Source organism: Oryza glaberrima, chromosome 5 (genome assembly GCF_000147395.1).
Source record: "Oryza glaberrima chromosome 5, OglaRS2, whole genome shotgun sequence".
Taxonomy (NCBI): Eukaryota; Viridiplantae; Streptophyta; class Magnoliopsida; order Poales; family Poaceae; genus Oryza; species Oryza glaberrima.
Window position 1 is genome coordinate 10,124,736 of NC_068330.1, and position 6,000 is coordinate 10,130,735.

A 6,000-nucleotide genomic window follows, 5' to 3' on the forward strand; every position below is an offset into this window, starting at 1 on the left:
GCTCGGATTCATTTTCCAGGTCCTACATGTTCTAGGACTATAGATGATCCAACATGCCTATAGTTTTCATTATTGTTTTATGCTTTAGCCTCCTTTTATAAGCACGCCCATGCGAGTCGATTTCAAGATGTCAACTTTGACTATCTTTCTCTTCTTACTTTACTTATCCCTTACATTACTTTACCTAGTAACTTTGAAATAGGCATATCTTGTCTACCTTCCATATACCCTAGCATTTCTAGGGTTTGGTCAGGGGGATGCAGAAATAGTGCTTCAGGATCCATTACGCGTTCAAGGCCTTTTGTTCTTCTTCGCATCCGTTATTTTGGCACAACTTTTTTTGGTTCTCAAAAAGAAACAGTTTGAAAAGGTTCAATTGTACGAAATGAATTTCTAGGTCCCGGGATTTCTTACCGCATTCTAGTTTTTGGTGTCTTTGAGAGGCTTTATTCTTTGAAGTGCCTAAAGTCAATAAAAGTGAAAGAAGTTTGAGGGTCGAGCAAAGTCGTCTTCAACGCTCTCGAAATGACATAGATAGAGACGGAATGGAATCCACCACATAGTAACGAGGCCGATACTGTAGTAGTCGCTCCCTGCTATGATCCCTCCTGCCGAGAAGGGTGGAAGGACAGGGGAGCACGCCGACGTCAAGATCAATAGGAAGAAAAGGGAGTCTTTTTTTTCCTATTCCTATTTATTAGATGGCGTGCTGAAGGCAAAAAGCCGGAAACGCACGAAGAGAAGACTATTCTATATAATATGAAAAGAAAGAAGTCTCTTTCCACACTCGTAACCTAGAAAAGGTGTAATTAATGGGAGTCGATACAGATTGGGTGTAGTGAAGAATCGAGATGCCATGTAGAACAAAGAGGCGCTGGTCTGGGCCTATTTACAAGCGAACCCGCTCTATGACGCTCGAGCTTCTATTTCTTCCGTTAAGGGAGATTCGGGAAAAGATGGAATAGGAAGACGTGTTTCCAGAACGAACAAGATACGGGTAGAGAAGGGGAAGTTAGCCGCACTAGCCCCAAACCCTAGCCCTGTTGTCTGGATTCCCGATCTCTCTCCTACAAGAAAAACCTATCCCACTAACGACTCGCTCTCATTGCAGCGGCACAAAGTGGCGGCAAGAAAGAAAAGACCAAAAAGAAGGTTTTTTTTAATACCTCTGACAATCATGATAACACATTTTTGGCTCTGGTAGCAATTTATATCAAATGAGGAACTTTCAACATCCGGAATTCAAGCCAAAATAGTATCAGGATCATAGCAACTCATATTTACTATCTCATATCTCGCGACAACCTAGACTTAGATCAGCAAGTGCAGCCCATTTATCTCAGGTTCCCGGATAATTGTTGGCTACTCATATTTACCAAGAACCCATATATCAGAGATATAAAACAGAGCAACTATTCATCATTTCAACAAAGAGAACTAGCTTGTCTTACCTAGTATGACTCAAACCTATCCTATCTTTTTGGTATTTTCTATTTTGCAAATTTTTATGTTGTTTTCATTTTTTATAGGATGTAATTGGAAAGCAAATATGCAATTGGAAAGGGAAATATGCAATATGATACAAGTTACCTCAGTGGGGGGAGCGTCGCTCTCCCCAAGCTTGGCTTTCGCTCAGGGTCCTTGATAAGGATTGAACCCCTGAAAGCGAAAGTATGCCTGAAGGTCATCATGCTGTTGCTGCATGATGTTGTTGATGTTGGTGAACTGAGCATTAGCAGATTGTTGCCATTCTTGCGTTTGAGCTATGTGTTCTGCGAGGTCATGCTGGATCTCCCCCGTCTGCACATCAAGGGTGTCCATCCTCCTAGTGATTTCACCCAAGTCCCAACGAGTGGAACTCAAGCGCCATTCACATGGGGATGGAGGCATACCACTTGATATAGGAGGTTGATTGTCCCCAGTGGATGTCATGAGGCGCATGCCACCAGTCCTCACTAGCGCTTGACCGGGTTGAGACCCTGATGATATGGCGTGGAGCTTGGGTCCATCCAGGTGCATCCCCAGTTGGTGCCCAACCTGCCTCATACATCTACACGGGTGTCGAGGATGATGAACTTCCTTGTTCGTTCCTTGTCATGTTGCGCGTCTCCCTGTATGTTCCACATGCACGAGATTCTTCTATGGTCTGCAGGGGAATGGTTAGTTCATGGCAGTTGTACAAATGATACCCCACATTTGGCAACGGGATTTCATTTGTACAACCGGGGAAAAAGTATATCAAAGATCCATCTGCTCCATGTTTCAAAATATGCCCTTGCACTAGATAGGCCTCATCAATACGCGGACGAGCGGCTGAGATAAAAGCAATTTGGTCGCTAACGACCCCTAGCCCTTTTGCTATCCAAGTAATCAGACAAGTGCACTCAACAGGAGCAGAGAACTTTATACTTTCTAACCATTGTCTTATCATACATTACACAGGAGAAATTTTGATCTTTCTAACCATGGCAAACATGATAATTAATTCATCTCCCCTAATGGGTCTCAGATCACTTCTAGGAAACAAAGTCATAGCAATCCATTTGTGCATGAGCCTAAGTGTAGGATTATGGATATCATTCGTTCTAGGTTTCTTGCAAATTGGAGCACCAGAAATATCTTCCCAAAACCTATTTTTCTCGAACCCAGAAATTCCTTTCTGGAGAACAATTTTACAGGAATCGTAAAAACCAAGAAGTGTACTCAAGCCCTTCCATGTGAGTGTGAACTCCTTACGGAAAAAGTGAAAAGAAATACCATCTTCTATTTCTTTCAAAGTGCACAGAAATTGCAAAGTAAGCAAACGAGAACCAGGCTCATCTACCACAGCAAATCTCTGCCAACCAACAGCTTTCCAAATAGAACGAAATTCAACATCCATACCTATCTTTTTCAGCAATTCCGGTGAGTATTCTCGCGTGTGAGCATACTCCCGGTCACTCAGCATGTAGTAGGCTTGTCTCTCCCGATCACTGACATGGTCGAGGTCAACGTCGCTCAGGAGTTGTTGCGGAGCGTCGGCGTCTTCCATCGAGGCATCGGCTGATGAACGAGCATTAGACTCGTCATGACGACTTGATGGAGAGCCCGACCCCTTGAACAGACGAGACAGTTGCCTCCTCATACTACACAATGGAGCAAGAACAAGCTAACTCGGCGGGGGTTAGAAATGACAAGAGTTTCACCCACCGGTTAGTTTCACCAAAGCAACTTGTACATATGCAACTAAATGATTTGAACTTGAGGAAAACTATCAAAGCATGAATGAACTTGAGAACAAACTTTGGAGAGGGAATGAAAATGAGTTGAAATGGGGTGGAATTCCCTCTCTCGGCCGGCTGGCTTTTATAGGGTGACCACAACGGTCGGAACTGACATGTGGGACCTACTAGCCGTTGCCTCAAAAAGTGAGGCAGCCAACCGTTGCCTGGGCAGTTCGGCTGAACTAGGGTGTTCGGCCGAACCCCTGGTGGGCCCAACCGGCCCCACTTTCGACCGTTGGAATACAACGGTCAGTGTGGCCGTGGCATAGTGAATTTTTGTTGGAGATTTTATTTTGGTTTGCTCTGAAAAATTCAATTGAAGAACTTCCTCGAAATTCAAAAGTCCTAAATGCAATTTTGAAATTCAAATATGTGATGATGCAAAAATTTAAATTGTTGAAAACAAATATGCGGATACATACCAATTTACCTGTTGGCGAAGGTCGCGTCATTTAAAGTCCGACATGCAAGACCGTACCTCCTTCTGATTCAGTTCACGGATTTTCCACCCATCTCCGGAGGTGATGGAGCGAGCGTCTTTGGCTTCTTCCTCCACACGTTTATTGATTTCGGTGCGGAAGACGGCTTCTTCTGAGCCGGCTGCTCTAACTTCTTAGCCGGTACAGGTGATTTTACCGGTCTCCTCCAATAACGGTTCCTAGGTATTGTTGTTTCCTTCTCCAGGAAGTTCTGCATAAACCTTACCAGGCTATTTGTCTTGGGAGGCTCCACTTCGACCTCTTGAATGTTCTGCGGGTTTGGCCCGTACTTGATTTTGACCATAGAGCATTGTTCCGTCCTTGGTTGAAACTCAAACTTTTCCTCCTTCTCGTTGATATGGAAACTGATACTCCCCGTTCCCACGTCAATGTTGGCTCCTGCGGTGCTAAGGAACGGATGGCCTAGGATGAGTGGTCTCTCCTTGCCCGTGTCCATGCCCAGTACAACGAAATCAATCGGGATGAAGAAATCCCGTATTTTGACTGGCACATCCTCCGCTATCCCCGCCGGGTAACGGACTGGCGAGTCAGCCAGTTAGAGGCGCATCGGTGTTGGTGCCAACACCGTGAAGTTCAGCTTGTCAAAGACGTCTTTTGGCATGACGCTGACGCTGGCTCCAAGGTTGCACAAGGCCTAGTCGAATTGTTGTGCCCCGATCGAGCAGGTGATCGTAGGACACCCCAGATCTTTCTTCTTCTCCGGGAGCTTGTGGAGTATGTTCCATCAGCTTGACCACCTCCGTTGTTGGGAGTGGTCTCTTGTTGTTGAGTATGTCCTTGAGATAACAGGCATATGTCGGCACTTGCATAACGTTGATATGGATCCTTTGGATCATTTCAACAAAACGAGCGAACTGCTCGTCCACTGACGGTTTCCTACTCCGTTGAGGAAATGGTAGCAGCCTCGTGTCGCAGTACTCTTGCGGCAGTGTCTTCTCTGGCTAAATGTCCTTGCCAGCCGAGTCAGTAGATGGCGTTTCTTTAGACATCCCGTTAACGAACAAATTTGGCAATATCAGCATCGGAGATGAAGATTAGACCGAGGCGGAATCAAAGACGAACATTGTTTTGGAAACAGAGTAAGAATCGGCTGGAGTCGAAATCGGCTACGACCAGGATCAGCTGAGTCCGAATCAGACTGGTTAAGCCGATATAGCCGATTCCGATAATATAACTCGTTATACGTCATTGGGTTGAGTTGGTATGATTCAACATAATTGCCGTGCATGGATAGAGTCCTGAGAAGGCAATTGTATCTATTAGTTAGGATATTTTATGTAATTTCCTTAGAGATATATTTGGGCAAAAGTCAGCCGCAAAGGCTTATGGTATCTTAAGAGTTTGTTAGGGATAAGAGTTGTGTCCGATATGGACATAGTTTGTAATTCTCGGGTATAAATAGACCCCGAACCCCATGTAATTAAAAAAACACACGTTCAATACAATCTCGGCGCATCGCCACCCTTTTTACTTTCATTTTGTTTCGACGAGTTCTTGCTTTCGGGTTGAGCTGCATCGATTTCGATCTTAGCCAAGAGGTAAAACTTGTTATGGCGGCTTGCATTCTCGGGATTAGTGCTTCCATTTTTATGATACTCTAATCTTGTTTATGTAATTCATCGAGTTATCATATATCTTACATAATCTCTAACAATATCGCTATCTAACCTACAATCGGCTAACATCTCTCAGTAGAGGGCAGCCGATTAGGTTAGATATCGATGTTGACTTAGATTATATTTGGTATCCACCACTCTATGAAACTTCCAATGGCTTGATTGTCTAGATATTGTCCTTCTTTTCATATTTATAGCTACATCAGTTGAGTTCGATCTTATAAGTCGTGATTAGAATCTCAATCTCCAGCCTGCTTCTTAGTTGCTGATTAGGGTAGTATCGGGGTTTCAGCCGATCTTACCTGATTTAACTATATTTATTCGATATGCTTCGTTGATATGTTAAATCTGCCCCTTATGTTAAGATCTCGTTGCATTTAAGTATATAAGGCCTTTGTTTGATATATTCTACTTGCTTTAATATCTTAATATAGAGTGGTATCGGAGTATTAGCCGATACATGCTAGATCTATCTGATCGGCTATGCTATGAACATATATAGTCCCATTATTAATATATATTTCGATCTAAGTGATTTATACTGTCTCGGCATGGCGACCGAACTATCCCAATCACTTGATTTAAGCATATATCGATATAAGGAGTATATATTGTTAATAT